This window comes from Stenella coeruleoalba (genome assembly GCF_951394435.1).
Source record: "Stenella coeruleoalba genome assembly, chromosome: 17".
NCBI lineage: Eukaryota > Metazoa > Chordata > Mammalia > Artiodactyla > Delphinidae > Stenella > Stenella coeruleoalba.
In genome coordinates this window covers 20827747-20848086 of record NC_137163.1, presented here as the reverse complement: position 1 = coordinate 20848086, position 20340 = coordinate 20827747, and the positions used below count along the sequence as shown (strand labels likewise).

The 20340-nt window shown below is 38.0% G+C and overlaps 1 protein-coding gene across 4 annotated transcripts in view; it reads right to left on the bottom strand.

The window, feature by feature from the left end:
- RAD21 (RAD21 cohesin complex component) overlaps positions 1-20340 on the bottom strand; it is a 146211-nt gene that overhangs the window by 37716 nt on the left and 88155 nt on the right. For 3 of the 4 annotated variants that reach the window (XM_079902305.1, XM_079902309.1, XM_079902304.1), the window contains exons 5-8: positions 18565-18904; positions 16587-17456; positions 15449-15536; positions 11589-11667 (exon numbers count right to left, since the gene is read on the bottom strand). The gene's annotated coding sequence lies outside the window, so the exon portion shown is untranslated. The remainder of the gene's footprint in view (positions 1-11588; positions 11668-15448; positions 15537-16586; positions 17457-18564; positions 18905-20340) is intronic. The other variant, XM_079902306.1, reaches the window with a different exon arrangement.

Below are 20340 nucleotides of genomic sequence, written 5' to 3'. Positions count from 1 at the left end.
AGTGAACTCAACAGAACACAAGAATAGCAGAGGTAGGGAGGAGCTACTACTTCTACAGCTGAGTCTCATACCCATGGAAGGAAAAGACTTGGAAGGAGGCCAACACTGCTATCCAGACCCTGTTGGAGAGGGTGTGGCTGTGGCCTACTTAGTAACAGAGAATTTGCTGAAGTGCCACCAGCCAGGTCTGGCTGGAAACCACCTGTTGGGGCCCTAGTAAAACTAGTTGGGAATCAGCCCTCTGGGATGCTGGTGAGGCTCACTGGTAAGTCACTTTCTGAGCTGCTAGTGAGATTCTGCATGGTGCTGGCTAAACTTGTTGGTGCATGAGTGCTACTGGGTGTCCCATATGCTGCTTTCTGTTCCACGCCCCCTGCTGACAAAGCCTAACATTGCACTAGCTGACAAGAGAAAATATTTGCATGGTCCAGCTCCTGTATCACAAAGCAAAACAAAGGTGAACTTGGAGCTCAGAGACAATAAATTGATAACTGGCACAGATGGTGATCTATGACTATTTGAGGGAAGAACCCAGGTTTATGGTTTATGAGGGAAAGTTTTAGAGGTGGTTATTTATGTAATACAAAGAAGCAGAGTGATTAGTTTGAGAACAAAAGCTTAGCAATGGCTGAACCAGGAAACCTGTAATAACCGAAAAATAGATATGTTGAGGGTTATCTGAATTTGCAAGCCCAGAAGTTCCTAAAACAGGAAATTCTCTCTTGGAGCAGACCCAAAGATAATGCCAAAAGCAGGTGCTATACAATTAAGTATGAGAGTCAATATCACATGTTCTAGATAAAGTGTTCTGTTGCATTAAGAGTTGCAGACATCAGCAAACAGGTAATTTTGTTTGTTTGTTTGTTTATCTGGGGGTGCTGCTGTGAAATCAGACCAGGCCTATTTTTCAGGACCTGGAAAAAAGATACAGTTTTCCTTTTAGGGGTGTATCAATGAATGCTTTTTTCTGCAAGTAATAAATAACCTTTTTTTTTTTTTTTCCTACAAGTAATAAATAACAGTGGTTTCAGGGAAAAAGAATATCCAACATTTATGTTGGATATTAATCCCTTATGGGTCATATCATTTGCAAATATTTTCTCCCATTCAGTAGTTTGTCTTTTCATTTTGCTGATGGTTTCCTTTGTTGCATAAAAGCTTTTAAGTTTAATTAGGTCCAATTTGTTTATTTTTGTTTTTATTTCCTTTGCTTTAAGAGATGGATCCAAAAAAATATTGCTACAATTTATGTCAAAGAGTGTTCTGCCTATGTTTTCCTCTAAGAGTTTTATAGTATCTGGTCTTACACTTAGGCCTTTAGTCCATTTTGAATTTATTTTTGTATATGGTGGTATAGAATGTTCTAATTTCATTCTTTTACATGTAGCTGTCCCATTTTCCCAGCATCACTTGTTGAAGAGACTGTCTTTTCTCCATTGTGTATTCTTGCCTCCTTTGTCATAGATTAATTGACCATAAGTGTGTGGGTTTATTTTTGGGGGCTCTCTATCCTGTTTCATTGATCTATGTGTTTGTTTTTGTTCTAGTACCATACTGTTTTGATTGCTGTAGTTTTGTAGTATAGTCTGAAGCCAGGAAGTGTGATTTCTTCAGATCTGTTCTGCTTTCTCAAGATTGTTTTGGCTATTCGGGGTCTTCTGTGTTTCCATACAAATTTTAAAATTATTTGTTCTAGTTCTATGAAAAATGCCATTAGTATTTTGACAGGGATTGCACTGAATCTGTAGATTGCCTTGGGTAGTATGGTCATTTGAATAATACTGATTCTTCCAGTGCAAGAGCACGGTATATCTTTCCATCTATTTGTATCGTCTTCAATTTCTTTCATCAGTGTCTTACAGTTTTCTGAGTACAGGTCTTTTACCTCCACAGCTCATACAGCTCAACATCAAAAAAACAAACAACCCAATTAAAAATTGGGCAGAAGGACTGAATAGATATTTTTCCAAAGAAGAAATACAGATGGCTAACAGGCACATGAAAAGGTGCTCAACACTGCTAATTAGCAGGGAAATACAAATCAAAATCACAATGAGATATCAAATCATCCCTGTCAGAATGGCTATCATAAAAAAGTCTACAAATAACAAATGTTGGTGAGAATGTGGAGAAGGAAAACTTGTATGATGTTGGTAGGAATGTAAATTGGTGCAGCCACTGTGAAAAACAGTATGGAGGTTTCTTAAAAGACTAAAAATAGAACTACCATATGACTCAGCAATTCCACTCCTGGGTATACATCCAAAAAAACCAAAAACAGTATTTCAAAAAGATATCTGCACCCCAATGTTCATAGCAGCACTATTTATAATTGCCAAGATATGGAAGCAACCTAAGTGTCCATCAACAGATGAATGGATAAAAAGATGTCATACATACACACACACACACACACACACACACACACACACACACACACACAATGGAACACTACTCAGCCGTAAAAAAGAATGTAATTTTGCCATTCGCAGCAACATGGATGGACTTTATGCTAAGTGAAATAACTCAGAGAAAGATAAATACTGTGTGATATCACTTATATGTGGAATCTAAAAAATACAACAAAATAGTGAATATAATAAAAAAGAAGCAGATTCACAAATATAGAGAACAAACTAGTGCTTACCAATGGGGAGAGGGAAGAGGGGAGGGCAATATAGGGGTAGGGAATTAAGGGGCACAAACTGTTAGGTATAAAATAAGCTACAAGGATATATTGTACAACATAGGGAATAGAGTCAATATTTTATAATATATTATAAAACTATAATAACTATAAAGGAAGTATAACCCTTAAAATTTGTGAATCACTATATTGTACACCTGTAACATGTAATATTGTACAGCAACTATACTTCAATAAAAAAGAGGGAAAAAAACCCCAAATATAAATTTGCACTCAAAAGGAAAAAAAAAAAGGGGGGAATAAAATATTTAAGTACTCACATAACAAAACATCTGGAGGAAACAGCTCCTTGATAACCTCAAAGACCAACATTTTTTACATCTTCCTGCCCTATCATCCTTGGAATACTGGCTTTATGGTTGGAACATGATGCCTGTTGCTCTAGGTATCATTTCACCATTTAAGACAAGAAGAAGCAAGAAAGGAGTTGACATCTACATACGTGCTCAACAGACATCATAGGTATCAAACTGCTTGACAAATATTTATTGAACCATCGTGTGTGGCAATGTGTCAGGCTGTGGAATTTAATGATTAATTAAAAAAATGTATATTCCGGGCCCTTTAGCAAATCCTACAGACTCTCCTTCCTAGGGTTTCCTTTTCCATAATGCTCATGCCTGACTTTTCACAAAGGAGAATCTTTCTCCAACTCCTGCACACTCGCTGTAGTTCCTCTGCCCTGACTCCACCTGATACATTCTGGGAGTTACCCTATTTATTTATACTTACAATATCATATGTTTAGGATAATATTTTATCTAACGGTGTTTTGCGACAGAATTCTCTAATATAAAACCTTTTTTAAAGATATAATTTTTATTGATGGTAGCCAAGGTATTTATTCTCTCTCTTTCCCTCTTTCTCTCTTCTTCTCTCTTTTAAACCTAATAAGCTATTATGTTAGGCGCTATGATACCGCCATTTTGTTTTTGTTTTTGTTTTTGCGGTACGTGGGCCTCTCACTACTGTGGCCTCTCTCGTTGCGGAGCACAGGCTCTGGACGCGCAGGCTCAGCGGCCACGGCTCACGGGCCCAGCTGCTCCGCGGCATGTGGGATCTTCCCGGACTGGGGCACGAACCCGTGTTCCCTGCATCGGCAGGCGGACTCTCAACCACTGCGCCACCAGGGACGCCCAAGAGACCGCCATTTTTAAAGAGCATTCTCTTTGTGGTAAAGGTCTGATTTCCGTCTGAGTAGTGGGAAATGTATTGACTTTGACAACCAAGAGAGAAACTCTATTTTTAAAAATAACTTTCAATAATACTGACAATTTCTCATGATCTAACTTACAACTTTGGAAGGGACAGTTCCTTCTGTACGTTTTGGGACCCAATTCTTTTTTTTTTTTTTTTGGCCACACCATGTGGCTTGTGGGTTCTTAGTTCCCCAACCAGGGATTGAACCTGGGCCCTTGGCAGTGAAAGCGCCAAGTCCTAACCACTGGACCACCCAGGAATTCCCTGGGAACCAATGAACCAATTCGTAAAAACTCATGGAATAACTCTTTAAATAAATGGGAAAAAAAACACAGTGTGTTAAAACTGCAATATATAAAGAAAAAAAGTACAATATGATTAACTCACAGGTTATTTAATAGCTTTGTATTACTAACTTTCATACCCCTGAAAATATGTTGGTCCTTTTCATCCTCTGATCCCTTCAGCTTCATCTGCTTTCTATATTATGGAATCTCCTCTTACCAGGTTTGTCTTTTCAGAGGAGCAGCCTGTCCTCGGCTTGCCTATATATTATACAAATAATGGAGAGGATTTTCCCTCTATGATGTTTTTCTGAGATGGTTTTCTCTTTGAAAAATGTTTTCAGTTTCAAAAACAAACTCCACAGATGTACAAAAAAAACCCCCAAAAGCCAACTAGACACAGAGTTTAGCTGCTTCAACAGAATGTGCAAAAGACAGGAAGCAGCAGCCAGATTCTCAGGCTCTGATTGTCCCAAATCACACAAGTCATCAACTGAGTAATCAGAAAAGGAAAACAAGCCATTTTTAGTTGAAAGAAGATTTGAATCCATAATATGCACTGTAAGCCCACAATGGATGGTTTATAACCAAACAGCCGATTTTTGTGACTTAATTTGAGTTTCCCGGTACAACATATCTTGAAAATTGCACAAAAATATCATACAGAATATATTATGCAAAATGCTCAAATACTGAGATGCAAGATTTTCTTGCCTCTTGGGAGCAGTCTTAACAGTCATCCGTACCAGGTGCAAACTATTCCAGGCAGAGGGTTGGGCTGGAAAGAATATATTTTTTCATCAGTTCCAGAAATCTATCTTTCTGAGGGATTAGGAGGAGAAATTTCTAGAACTGTGTAGGTGTTTCTGAGTCATTGGAAGAGGAATCTAGAATTGTTCATTTAGTTTGTGGGATCATATAAACTCAGGCTTGACTTATTGCTGTCATTTAGTGTTCCTGGTGATCAGTTTTCTTGATGTAAAATGGGGGTATATTCAGGGCTCAGTTGTACATAATAGGAAACATTTGGGTAAACTAAGATGAATGAGATAGATTGTGAAGAAGAGCTGACTCTCTCTGGGTCTCCAGGAGAGACTCCCAGAATAACTGAGATCCACCTTCTAAAGAAAGGGCTGCCTCTGCAACTGTCAGGAAGCTGGGGAATCAGGAAGGCATTGTTGGTACACTTTGTTCCAGAATCACACTACCTTAGCTATGGACCGGTGTTAGAAGTGTTCACCAGCATTAGAGCTCCAGAGACAGACCATGCCTACTAAATCCACTCCAGCAAAACCATGTTATTGGCATCCCCACCTTTCCTTCCTTTTATTTACTAAATGAACACAACACATATTTGCTGAGTCTTATTACAACAAATGAGTAAAATATATAGTACATTAGAAGGTGACAACTGCCATGGAGAAAAATAGTGTACAGGATGGGAGTAGAGGGTATTGAGGGGGTGAAGGAAGTCTCCCTGAGAAAATGATATTTATGTGAAGATCTGAAGGAAACCAGAGGATGAGCCCTGTGAGTCCCTAGGGAAGAAGTGTCTGGGAGAGGGAACAGAAAGTACAAAGGCTCTGAGACAAGAGGTTCCCTGGAAGTTCCAAGGAACAGAAAGGAGATCCGCTTGGCTGAAGTGGAGTCAGTTAGGGGATGAGCCCTCTATCAGAGATTACACTTATTCCAAAGTACAAATTTCTTAAGAGGTTTCTTAAGTAATTTATTCCTTGGTTTGCTATACAGACCATGTATATATTTTGAACTAGGATATTCAAAGACTTGAATAGAATTTAAACTAATACATGCTTCTTGAAATGAAAGAACAGATCTATTAATACTAATATATTTGAAGCTACTGCTTTCAAATAATATTCTGTGCTATTAAAGATGTCATATCTAGTTTGGCATTGTTTCTTTATTTTTTTAGATTTTTATCATCATAAAAAATTTAAAGACACGTATCTGTCTTTGATGCAACATGTTTGTGTGAAGCGTTAATGAGTTACATGATTGAATTCTACATTTTGGAAGATTCTTACAATAGGTTTCATCTTTATTATAGTACAACTATTACATCCAAAAGAAAATCTGAGTATAAGTTGTCAGATGCATCACTGAAACACATCTTAAGGATGGAGAATAATGAGCAGGCTGGCTTTGACAAATACTTCTTTTCAATGGGAGGCTAAAAGTGAACAAAACAAACTCATTTCTGTGGGAGATAGCAACTTACATTTACCTTCCTTTGACAAAACACTTCACCCTCACAAATAATTTGCATATTCTAAGAATACTGGTTTTTGTCTGAGACACAACTGATCTTATTGTAAAAACCACTGCACTGCCATTAGAATCAGGTGTTACCCTAGGGATTTAGAGGAACACATGGAAGGTGGGCTGAGGAGAAAACTACACAAAAGACGTCTAAGAGACAGAAGGTGCTAGAGCACGGTTTCTCAAACTTGGCATAATTATCATTGTGCCATTTGTGGCAGCTGTCTGGTATCCAGGATATTTAGCAGCATCTCTGGCCTCTGTCTACTAGTAACATCTCCCTCCTCCTCCTTATGTGACAACCCAAAAAGTCTCCAGATTGCGGACCACTGACTTAGAATCAGAAGAGTGAAACAACTTAAAAAACTGATCTGAGCTTGAAATCTGGAAGAGACAGCTCCACCTACAGATCTGGGAACAAAAGGACTCACTGGGGCTTCCCTGGTGGCGCAGTGGTTGAGAGTCCTCCTGCCGATAAAGGGGACGCGGGTTCGTGCCCCGGTCCAGGAGGATCCCACATGCCGCGGAGCGGCTGGGCCCGTGAGTCATGGCCGCTGAGCCTGCGCATCCGGAGCCTGTGCTCCACAACGGGAGAAGCCACGGCAGTGAGAGGCCCGCATACCGCAAAAAAAAAAAAAAAAAAAAGGACTCACTGAACGGAGATACAAAGAATTTAAAATTAAATCTTAGAGGAAATTTTAGTATGATTTGCAACTCCAGTTAAATAATTATTGGTAATAATCATTAGTTTAACATGTGTACAAGTTTTTGTGTAGACATGTTTTTAACTCTTTTGAGTAAATACCAGGGGAGTAGGATTTCTGGATCATATGGTAGAATGTGTTTAGTTTTGTAAGAAGTTGCCAAACTGTCTTCCAAAGTGGGTGTACCATTTTCATTCCTATCAGCAATGAAAGTTCCTGTTGCTCCACATCTTAACCAGCATTTGGTGAGGTCAATGTTGTAGATTTTGGCCATTCTAATAGGCGTGTAGTGGTGTCTCACTGGTGTTTTAATTTGCATCTTCCTGATGACATATGATGTGGACCATTTTTTCATATGCTTATTTGCCATCTCTATATCTTCTTTGGTGAGGTATCTGTTAAGGTCTTTGGCTCATTTTCTAATTGAGTAGTTTTCTTATTGTTGAGTTTAAAGTTCTTTGTATATTTTGGATAAAAGCCCTTTATCAGATACGTATTTAGCAAGCATTTTCTCCTAGTCTTTTTTATTTTCTTAATAATATCTTTTGCAGAGCAGAAATTTTTAATTTTAATGAAGTCCAGCTTATTGATTATTTCTTTCATGGATTGTGCTTGTTGCTTTATCTAAAAAGTCATCACCAGGACTTCCCTGGTGGTCCAGTGGTGAAGAATCTGCCTTAGAATGCAGGGGACACGGGTTCGATCCCTGGTCGGGGAACTAAGATCCCACATGCCACGGGGCAACTAAGCCCGCACGCCACAACTATTGAGCTCGTGCACCTCAACTAGAACCCACGTGCCACAAACTACAGAGCCCACGCGCTCTGGAACCCGAGCGCCACAACTACAGAGCCCATGTGCTCTGGCATCTGCGCGCCACAGACAGAGAAGAGAAAACCCACATGCCACAACTAGAGAGAAGCCCGCGCACTGCAAAGAAAGATCCCACATGCCTCAATGAAGATCTGGTGTGCCACAACTAAGACCCGACGCAGCCAAAAATTTTAAAACTAACTAAATAAATAAAATAATAAATAAATCTTTAAAAAGTCATCACCAAAACTAAGGTCATTTAATTTTCTTCTATGTTATCTTCCAGGAGTTTCGTGTTTTGCATTTAAGTCTGTGATCCATTTTGAGTTAATTTCTGTGCAGAGTGTGAGGTCTAACTTTTTTTTTTTTTTTTGGCATGTGGATACAGTATCCAGTTGTTCCAGCACCATTTGTTGAATGGTGAAAATTGACAGCAGAGAGGCTTAGTAATATCCAAGATCACTAGGAAAGGGTAGAATTTATATTTATTTATTTATATATATACTTATTTATTTAAAAATTTTAATTTGTTTATTCACTTGGCTGCGCCAGGTCTTAGTTGCAGCACGTGGGATCTTCGTTAACACATGCAGGATCTTCGTTGCGGCATGTGGGCTCTTAGTTGTGGCATAGGGTATCTAGTTCCCTGACCAGGGATCGAACCTGGGTCCCCTGCATTGGGAGTGTGGAGTCTTAACTGCTGGACCGTCAGGGAAGTCCCAGAAGTTATATTTAAACACTGAAAGTCTAGCTTTGAAGACCGTAGTTTTTTTTTTTTTTGGCTGTGGTGGGTCTTCATTGCTGCAGGTGGGCTTTCTCTAGTTGCGGTGAGCCAGAGCTACTCTTCATTGCAGTGTGTGGGCTTCTCATTGCGGTGGCTTCTCTCGTTGTGGAGCACGGGCTCTAGGCACACAGGCTTCAGTAGTTGTGGCTCATGGGCTCTAGAGCGCAGGCTCAGTAGTTGTGGCGCATGGGTTTAGTTGCTCCACAGCATGTGGGATCTTCCTGGACCAGGGATTGAACCTGTGTCCCCTGCACTGGCAGGCGGATTCTTAACCACTGCAGCACCAGGGAAGTCCCATGTAGACTGTACTTTTAACTGCTGGGCTAATGTTGGTAATTCTTGCCAATAATTATAATAATGATATGGATAATCACTGCTATTTCTTAAGCATTTGCTACATTAAAGGCATTTTGATAGGTGGTGAGTGAAACTAGACATGGTACCATTTAGTTTCTAGAAATAAATATTATATTTCCATATATATTATTTATTATGCTATAGGTAATATTTTTTATCCCATTTCAATGATGGAGAAACTAAGACTTAGGGAGGTTTAGTATCTGCTAGTGAGTGGCAGACGCACTCTTTGAACAGAGGTCTGACTCCCTAGCCCATGGGTTCAACTGTCAGCTAATAACTTACTTAACTTTTGGAAATTTAGTTTTGCCAGTGGTCTCTGCTGCATCCTGCAGGTCCTTCCTACGAAAGGGAAATAAAACAACTCTTTGCCTGAGTCCAAAGATAGGATCAAAATCCCCATGTCTCCTTTAAATTGTTCAACCCATCCCAGATTGCATTTATTACTCTTATTTTAAATACAGGCCACAGAGACCAAGTAGTCTGCTTCATGAAATATAGAATAGCAGGAGGAGACGTTTGTTTTCTAATGGGGAAGTGGAGGATGCCAGCAATAACTTCCCATGTTTCCATTAAGATGTACTATTGGTGCTTGCATTCATAGAGTTGAATCCATAAATTTATAGAAAATTATACTCATTTTCTTCATCTCAGAAATCAGAAGTTTCCAAGTAGGAAAGCAAATTGACTTTCACGTAATTTTCTTAGCTCATTTCAGTTGAGGAGCCTTTTACTATCTGAAGTTTTCTGAGTGTAGCTCAGAGGCAAATGAATCTTTCACTTTAAATAGCATGAAACATCTGAGAGTGAGTTCTTATCTGTTAAATTAACAGTTCATGGAATTCCATGCACTGTAGAGTTTGTCCTAAATTCACGGTAGAATGAAAGTCCTTCTCTCTAATGGAAAAACTTTCACTGCTGTGCTGAGATTGGTTTTGCCCAAGATTGCATTTTGCACATTGATTTAATTAGGTGATTCTCATTCTGTTTTACTTTAAGATGATGTCTCTATGGGATGAAGTGAATGTTTTTTAACAGAGATATGATGCAGACAAGAATTAGTTATTAGCTAATATCAGAGATTGTTGATCCAGTCATTAGACTGCCAGGCTGAAGTGACCGAGATTAAGAGATACTTTTCAAGAGCACTCTTCAGATGGTAAAAATTGAACAATGTTCCACATGAGTTCTTCCCTTTATATTACAATTTCACATTTTAGAATTCAAAACAAATGGTAAATGTGAAATTCTCTATTAAAAACTTTCTATAATATATACTCTGTTAAAAATTTTCTGTGAAAAATTTATTTCACTAAAAACTTGCAAGCCCAAACACGCAACTCCAACATACAAAACTGTTCCCTTTTGTTCTGAACATAGCACTGTTCTCCAGATGGGGCCCAACCTTCACAGAAGAAACCTTATTGATCCCCTCTCTCATTATAAATCTTTAATAATGATACGGAAGACCCAAACATAGTGAAAAATAAGAACTGACTGAATGTTAATTGCATTTGAAAGTAGGTTGTGTTCATATTAGTTTTTTGGACCACTTTTAACCCACACTAAGCTTACTGTCAATAAAAGCCCTTCTGATTGTAAAAAATTTATTATTATACCTGCTGCTGCTAAGTCACATCTTCCTATATTTGTGCAATTGTTTCTTACGTTTATCCTTAGTTAATTTCTTATTGGTGTATTTTTGGTTCATCTTAGTACATGGAGATATTTTTTTTAGTTTTGATTTTGTCAACAGTGTTATCTGGAAGTTTTGGGGGTATAACTTTATCCAAGTCATTAACAATAAACAATGAAGCATATAAATATTAACCAGCCAGCACCAAGGACAGAGTCAATATATAGTTAGAGCAGTTGGATTGATTCTGTTATCATGTGTATATTTATGTGGACTCAACTTTAGCATTGATGTACACTTTTCTAACAAAAGACTAACTCATACCCCAGAAGGCCAAGGGACTGATTTGTAACGGAAGATTTAACTGCTGTGACTAATGTTATCATCATATCCACCAGCTGAAATTCTTCCTATTGTCAAGATATCTGGGACTCCAACTCAATAATCAGAATGATTCTCATTCTGAGAATGATCTTGCAGAGCTAAATCAAGCTGAACTCACCTAAGAATTATTTCATCTTTTTGTATTCACCCATATAGATTATCAAGAAATCTTGATTTACCAATTGGTTGTGTATCATACGTCAATTTGGGATTTTTTTGGTTTGAATTTGTAACCTATTTTCCCCTAGTAATGATATTACCATGGTGGTTAAATTCCCAGTTATTCCAATAAAACTTGTTTGAGCTGTAATGTGGATAAAACAATGTACTTTTAGCAAAAACAGATAGAAAATGGTAGCTGTCTTAAAACTAATAATTAAACAAAATAAACACAATGAATGAAAACTTGCTCATAAAATATTCACAAAAATTCTCCTACCTTCAATTTCTCTTGTGGTAAGCTGGTCCCAGTCTGCTTTCAACAGTTTTGCTCCATCCTCACGGCATACTGGGTATACCTACGAAGTGGAATTTATTGCACTGCACTGTAATTATCAACTTATTTTGCACTCTTCCTTACTAGGAGAATCTTCTGTAAACTCTGACTTGCTAATGGAGGTTTTCAGACATTAAAAAAAAAAGGTTTTGGAGGATTTAATTATGAGCATGATGCAAGCAAAAAGGCCTCTAGAAGGCCAGTTCAAAGATTCACTCTTGGCAAGAACACTTATAGGAAAAGAGGATGGTTGTCTAATATTTGTTGAACTATATAAAATAATGTTTCATAACAACCACCAAGTGAGAGTCAGCTGGGAGGGTAGATGACTGGTTTCTCAGTATTAAACCCGTTAAGCCCTAAAATTGCTTATGCATTTTATCAGGAGGGCTAATTTCTTCCCAGAGGAAGGGTTGGAATAATGTAACAGAATAGGGTTCTGTACCATACCGGGTTTTGGACAATTTGTTTTTTACAGACATAATGGGGTCTTGTATATATAAACAACCCTGATTAAAAAAAAATATGTGGTTTGGTTCAGTCTTGTTAATGAACCCAAATTTAGCTCCCCATTCTTAGAGATCACAGGTATGTATTTATGAGGATATTACAGAGAGAGAATTTGCGTGTGTGTGGATGCTACACCTTTCTATATATGGAATCAAAATCAGGAAGACTGTGCCCTCAAGCACTGTGATCATTTACCACAAAGCAGGTGTTACGGAGCATGTTGAAACAAAACAGAAAGAATGCAAGTGTTAATAGCATTACATGTCAAGCCAGTAAGGACTAGTTCAAAAATATGAAGACCTGAAAGACCTGCACCATATTAAAACTGTGGGGAAATCAATTTTGCCTTAAGAAAACAATACCACAGCAATGTATCCTGAACCACAGAAGAAGGCAATTAATAGGAAGGTTTATCCAATATGACTGGGTTTTAATTCTATGAATCTGATTTGTTTTGGAAGAAGATCTCTTTTGGAATATTTATTTATTCTTTTAAAAATATATTTAATGACATTTAAATCATTTTAACTCCCTATTTTATATGAGACCTTAATTTGTGCCAACCTACAGTTTGATTAAGTAAGATTTTTCAGGAAGGTAGACCCCAAGGTTGACAAGATATTACTATGCAGGGCCAGGATCACGCTTAATTTGTTTTTACTTAGTAGGCAGTTGGAAAGTTTTTGTTGGGTGAACTTACTGGATAAAGGATAAAATGTGTTCTGCAGGTCTGTTTGATCTATTAGAGGCTAACCAGTGTGTGCTACTGTGCCGAGTCCTTTGATGAATGAGTGAATGAATAAATGAATGAGTAAATGAATGAATAGAATTATCTGTTGGTCACCATCTGAGAGATGAGGATTCTGAGGTCACAAAGGTGGTTGCATCACTATTACCGTATTTGTCTTATCTTTAGTTACCACTCAATACTTTTTTGCTGATTTAAATCGAGCATTCCTTATTCCTGTTTCAGGTGCCGTAACATTTTACATTTCCTGTTCTCTTTTTAATATATCATTTTAACTAAAATATTTTATTGATACTTTCTATATTACTCCCCCTTTTCTATTTTTTAATGGCTTAACTACAGCTGCTAAGAAGATCAGAGGAATATATTGATGTTAAAGCAAGGTGATGCGATTAAAGTTGTGCTTTATGATTTTTATATTTTTCTACAGCTAGACTACAATACTTTTTATATAAAAATTTGTAAAACTATCTTACACCTGAAGTTTAGTTGCTTTTCAGTTCCTAAGTTTTCTCATACCCGAAGCTAAATACCTCATCTCCAAACCCTAAGCCCACACTTAGCTTGCAAGAGATATACTAGAATTGTAGAGCTGTAGAAGGGATTCAAACAGAATAAGACGGGACTAGATTTTATGATTCTACAACATTTATTATAGAGCCTGCATTCTTTTAAGGTTCATAACTGGCTAAATCCTAGGAAGAACAAGATAAATAAAATGCCAGTATTGTCTCCATGGAGCTTATATGTAGGCAAGTAGATATATCGTCTAAAATACATGTAGTGAGTGCTAGATGAGGGAAGTTCCTGGAGTTCTATGGAGTCAAGTGGATGGTGTGACACATTTCATCTCCCAAGAGGATCAGAGCATGCTTTCAAAAATAGGCAATTGGATCCTCTTAAACTGAGTCTTGAAGGGTTGAGAGCTGTGAGGTACACAAGGGGGGAGGGTTCAGTCCAGATTAAGGGAAAGGAACCTGTACAAACATGTAGCCAGAGTCACAGATGGCTATGGTCGTAATGTGGTCAGTTTAGACCTCATGGCTCTCGTAATTTCTGGCTTGAGTTGTTACCACTGAATGAAAGTGACTCTCTCAGAGGAAATGTCAACTGTCAAAATGTCTGAGACTCTGTGGCCCAATGGAAGAACTTAATGCTTGTGCCTCTGTTCTCAAGCCATTGGAATCCCCGTCACAAAAGATTGTGAAGTGAGGCAGACAGTAGTTTTAAATGTAGGTTCTAGAGTCAAAATGCCTGGCTTCACATTTACAGCCCACCAACTGGTACATCTTTGAACATGAGCAGATTTCCTGACTTCTCTCTGCTTCAGTTTCCTCATCTATAAAAGGAGGGGAGTAATAGTGACTACCTTATAGGGTGCTTGTGAGCACTGAAAAGTGCAGTTTAAGAAAGATCATCGTGGCTGCACTTCCAAGCCTTGTCCTCCAATAAAGTTTTTGTCAGTAATCCCATCTCTTAGTGGCTGCCAAGCTCAAGAGTTGGAAGCAAGTAGTGTCATTTACTGGACTCTTAAAACCTCACTACAAGGCTGCCGCGTGGGGTAGAAAAGATCTGATAGTTTGCTTTCCCGGTTAGACTTTTTTCTTCTTGGAAAATGACAGATGAACTGATAGGAACATTCTAATTGGCTTGATAGTTGTATTTCTTATTGCAAATTAACAGGTGACTCTTGGTTTATCAAGTCAGACAGCAAAAATGTGGCTCGTATTTTATGGAATCAGTTTGAGGATCAAATAAATTTCCTTTTGTACAGCATCTCTCTCTAAAAATGATACATAAACGTATTAATTGTGAGTCTTTCTTCCACTGCCAGCATGATAAAAGGCTCTATTTTATATTTTAAACCAGAATGGGAACATTTCTACTTAAATAGAAAAGCTAAAAGCCAAAGATATTCTTCCAGGAGTTATTTTAATTACTAAGCACCTTTCAGTAGATATTTATGGTTCTTGGACTATGGAATCAAATTTTGTCTTTCTAATAACTACTTGAGATTATGAATCCCAGTAGAAATAATTTGTTATATTAATTAAGAGACACTGTAGTGACATGTTGAATGGTAATAGGAATCAGACAGTATTATTAAGGATGAGGTGGATATATAAAATAATGCTTTTCATGACTAAAATTTATCTTGATTCACTTGCTAAAAATAACTCTTGATATATTTCATTTCTCTGATACTTTTATTATAATTCTCTATGAATATCATTTAGCCTAGGTAGGATATTTCATTAAGTATAAATTGTACTATGTCAAGGCAGGAAATAATAAAGTTATGTGTAAGCATTAACACATCTGAGAGTAAATGAAATAAAATTAATCTAACCAAGATGCCAAGCATAAAAATAAATTACATGGGTTGAAAAAAAATGTGAATGTCAAATAAAGAAGAGGAATTGCATTCTACAACTAGCAAGGTGGATGAATAGAGTTGAGATCCAGATAAAGAAAGTCTTAAACTCATAACTATTACTAGACTTAACTTCAAAACGAGCAAATTTCAATTTAGACTTTTTCTTACCCTGAGCTGCAGCAGTATGTCTCCACTTCATGATGAATACTGTCAAGAATGACAATGGAAGATGAACTAAACCATCAGGGCGCTCCTCCTAGGATAGGATGCCATGTGAGGGAAAAGAAGACAAATTCAGTCTAAAATTAATGCACATCACCAGCATCCTCAAAACACTGACTCATAATCAGGCTGAAGTAAACTGTGTGCTATATATTTTTTCAATTTTCAATTGTCAGTAAACATGGGGTTTTTCCAACAGAAAACTAATGTCTCTCCAAGCAGGCTAAGGTAGTAATAGTAAATTGTCAAAAGATACATTCAATGAAAGCAAAAAAATTACACTGGGCTATTTTTATTTAATTTTTTTCATTCAATTTTAAATTATAATTTATTTCAAATATTTTGCAAAATTTTCTAAGGGGAAGTTATTTGATTATAGAAAAACATTTAAAATAAAGAGAAATCAAAAGCAGAAAAGTAGCCTGTGAAATGTTTACTACTTAGAGAAAAGCACTGTTATTCCACACCCTCTTAAACTTTTATTGTTTTTTAACTTAATTGTGCCTATATTGAATATACATTCAAAATGTATATTGTATTCTGTATTCAATATATATGTATATATGCATATTGTCATCTATATTTTTATTCACTTAGTATAACATAAGCATGCTTGCATGTTATAACACACTCTTGATAAAGATAATTCTTAACAAGTTCACAGTATTCTGACAAGTGTATACAGTCCCAAAAGATATAAAAATTTTTCTCAACTTGATACATATAAACAAATAGCTTTCCAAGGATTGTACTAATTTACACCATGATGACACCATCATATTGTGTGAGAGTGCTTATTTCACTCTTCTTTCTAACATTAGTCTATTTCTGGACTGTTTGCTCCATTTCTTAGGTCTCTTTATCAATTCCTACACAAGTACCACAGTTTAAATAACAAAGCTTTAGAGTGTGTTTTGATATTGGACAGGCAAATGTCCCCAAAGATTCCTCCTTTTTCATCAGGTCTATAAAAAGTTTATTAGGCCTCACCCCATATTAACATTGCAATTACTTCTAAAAGCAATAAAGATAATCTTGCAATTTTGGTTGTGTCTTATTGCTTCAAGCCCTATCAATGACTTACCTTTTGTCTAGGGCAGTGGTGCTCAACTAGGGTCGATCCTGTCCCCCAGGGGAAATCTGGTAATATCTGGAGGCATTCTGGTTGTTGCAACTGGAGGGGGTGGAGTGCTGCTACTGACATCTAGTGGTTCAAGTCTAGGGATGCTGCTGAACATTCTTTACTGCAGTGCAGAGGATGACCTCCCCAAACGACAGAGAATTTCCCCCAATTTCCAAAATGTCAATAGTGTGGGGTTTCAGAAACCTTTGTAAATGGGATAAATTGAAAATCCCTTTGCTTGGCACAGCAGCCTCTCTTTCATCTAAGTTAACAGTCTTCAAACTGGGGAACATTTATTGATGGTCAGAGTCCAGATCCTCAAGCTGATCTTCTGGATAACGTGCCCAAGTTCAAAATAATACTTCTACATTAGAGGCAGGGGGAGGGGGAGGAGTGGGAAGGGGGAAGAGAGAGGCATATTTTTCTTTTTTTTTTTTAAAGATTTAATTTTATTTACTTTTGGCTGCGTTGGGTCTTTGTTGTTGCACGCGGGCTTTCTCTAGTTGTGGCGAGCAGGGGCTACTCTTCGTTGCGGTGCGCGGGCTTCTCATTGCGATGGCTTCTCTTGTTGTGGAGCACGGGCTCTAGGTGAGCAGGCTTCAGTAGGTGCGGCACGCGGGCTCAGTAGTCGTGGCTCACAGGCTCTAGAGCGCAGGCTCAGTAGTTGTGGCATACGGGCTTAGTTGCTCCGCGGCATGTGGGATCTTCCCTAACCAGGGCTCGAACCCATGTCCCCTGCATTTGCAGACAGATTCTTATCCGCTGAGCCACCAGGGAAGTCGGAGAGGCATATTTTCCATCCATTCCAAATCATACTATGTTGCAATGCCCCTAGGGTAAAAAGAGAAAACAAACTAGGAAGCCTGCTTTAAAGATTAATCAAGATAATCAAGACAGTGCATAAACCCACATGGCTACAACCATGTGGCTTCAGCCTTTTTTTTTTAATGGAATACAGTTGTATATTTAATAAAAGCTAAACTTATCTCAATGCTTGTTTTAATTTTTTCTAGACATTTCACAGGTTTATGATTCCATTTGAACTCGAAAACTGGTTTAGTTAAAAATACCCCAATCCACTGGGCATATTTTAATTGGATTACATCGACTTTATGGATTAAATTAGGGAGTGCTGATGGCCATGCATTTGTCTTCTTTTATATCCCTTAGTAAAGTATCAGAGCTTTCTCCCCCTTTCTTACTAAGTTACTTGAATCAGATCTTTTCCCCCTTGATATTTTAAAATGATTAGTCTCTAAACATGTAGTTGACCTAATATAGAAGCCCCTCCCTGTGACTCGTGATTACCCATACGCGTTTGCCTTGTGGGCTGGTTAGGTCTCACTCATCTTTGTATTCCCAAGTACCGGGCAGGGTGCCTTGGACATTGTAGGGAGGCCACAAATGTCTACTGAATGAAGAACTAGTTACAGGATTGAGGCATTGAAAGGCAGGGTGTGTGAGTTCTAGTACCAAGTACTCCACATGGTGCCTTCTCCTTCCCCTTCTTTTTTTTTTTTAAAAAAAAACAAGTATATAGATTATTTCATTATTATTATGGGGACATAGATGTAGAGATTAAAGCAATTCCTGCCATCGTTTATGTTTTCTCTTACAACAGTGATAAACATTGCTTGAGCAGTTACATGCTTGGCATTATGCTAAGTGTTTTGCCCACATTTAATTAATCACATTCAATTTTTCCCAAAGCCTGTGATGGAGGTAGTATTGCTCACTTTTATAAAAAATAGATGTTAGCTCTTAGAGAAGTTTCAGGTTCACAGCAAATGGAGCAGAAGGTACAGAGACGTGCCATATACGCTTTACCCCCCCCCCCCACATACACACAGCCTTCTGCACTATCACTGTCCCCTACTAGAGGAGTACATCTGTTACAATGGATCAACCTACATTGACACATTACTATAAGCTTACACACCTTAACATTTTCATTACTAGCTTCGTGACTTTCAAGAACTGTATAATGCGTCTTGTCTTTCTAGTTATAAAAGGCAAATAATCTTTCGTTTCTGAGGATCCGCTTCTCTTAGTCCCAGGAACTCTAATGCTGCTATGGGCAAGGCTTGGTGTGAGACTTTTCTAGAATTATCCTAGGAAGCTGGTGGAAGGGCACCAGGTGGGAGTGGTTGTACTTGAATACTGGGAGGGTGACAGGCAACTGGAAATACCAGGCTCCCAAAATACATTCTTGAAGTCGAATAGAAGAGTTGACTCCCATCAAAAGAGAAGAACAAACCAAAGACTGGCCTTTTCTTCCCCTAAAAGAACAAAATGAAGGAAAAAAAAAAGAAAAAATCATTAAATCGCTGAAGCAATGAGGGCTTTATTGAGAAAACATTTGTGATCATGTGACATTCAAAGGTGATATACTGACCAGAAATTGCATTTCTAGAAATTTGTCCTAAGTAATGAAGTAGAGTTGGGTATAAAGACATGCAAATAATACAAACATCTGTAGCATGCTCACAGTGTGCCAGCTATTCTGCTACGCAGTTAATGTACTTACTGAGATTGGTGATATAGTCCTCATTTTACGAGGGAAACTGAGGCTCAGAGCAGCAGCTTGCCCCAAGATGTGAATCTAGGGAGGCAGAGTCTAGATCAACGCAAAATCTGTCTGATGACCTTGCCTATGCCCAGTTTTTTCACAAAGAGCAGTCTTTTGGGCTCCACCTTTGTGTGTGTGTGTGTGTGTGTGTGTGTGTGTGTGTGTGTGTGTGTGTGTGTTTCAAAGTAATTTTGTGCCAAGCAACAATATCAGGGAAATCATGGTTTGAATATCAGTTATATTTCCCCACAACCAGTTTGAACACATTCCATCTACAATCTTCTCGGAGAGGCCAGCTCTTCGTTTTATGTATGGTCACCAGCACTTGCCTGAAAGGCTAACGTGACAACGGCAAGCAGGCAGGACTGTGAGTGTAGAGTCCAACAGGCTTCAAGGTCTGTCATGGATGGAGGGACTAGTGACCAAAGGGAACCTTGACCTGAAATACTTTACTGATGGCATTGGATTCCTGGCTGTGTCCTATTCCTACACTTCTGGCATCCAAGAGCAGTGCGTCTTCTAACTTACTCCTTATCAGTCACTTATGGGAAACATCACTCATTAGACCAATGAAAAAAATTTTTAATGTCACTAATGCTAATTAACACACTCTCTGGTGTAGATCTCAATAAGACTACCTTAAGTACCAGATAATCTACTCTAAAAATGCTGATCTGTTTTAGGACATTTCAAGTGCTATTTAACTGTCCCTAGGATGTGGATTAGGGATAACCTGCATTAGGCCTTCATGTACAAGCCTACACACAGATGCACACACGCACACACACCCCAAAATGCTTATATTGATGCAACTTAACATAAATTATCATGCAGACCACAGAACAGCCTCAGCAAATAGGAACTACCATGATTTTCATTCCAGTGTTACTTACAATAATAAAAAATTATTTAAATGTTGACTAAGAATGGCTTGCTTCAAAAAAAAAAATCCTGACACATTCTTGGATTTCTCAATGGCAGCACTTTAATATTTTGGGCTGTAGAATTCTTTGCTGTGGGAGATTGTCTTGTGCTTTGTAGGATGTTTAGCAGCACCCCAGCTTCTAACTCACTAGATGCCAGTAGTACTTCATTTCTCCCAGTTGTGCCAATCAAAAATGACATTGCAAAATGTCCACTGGGGGC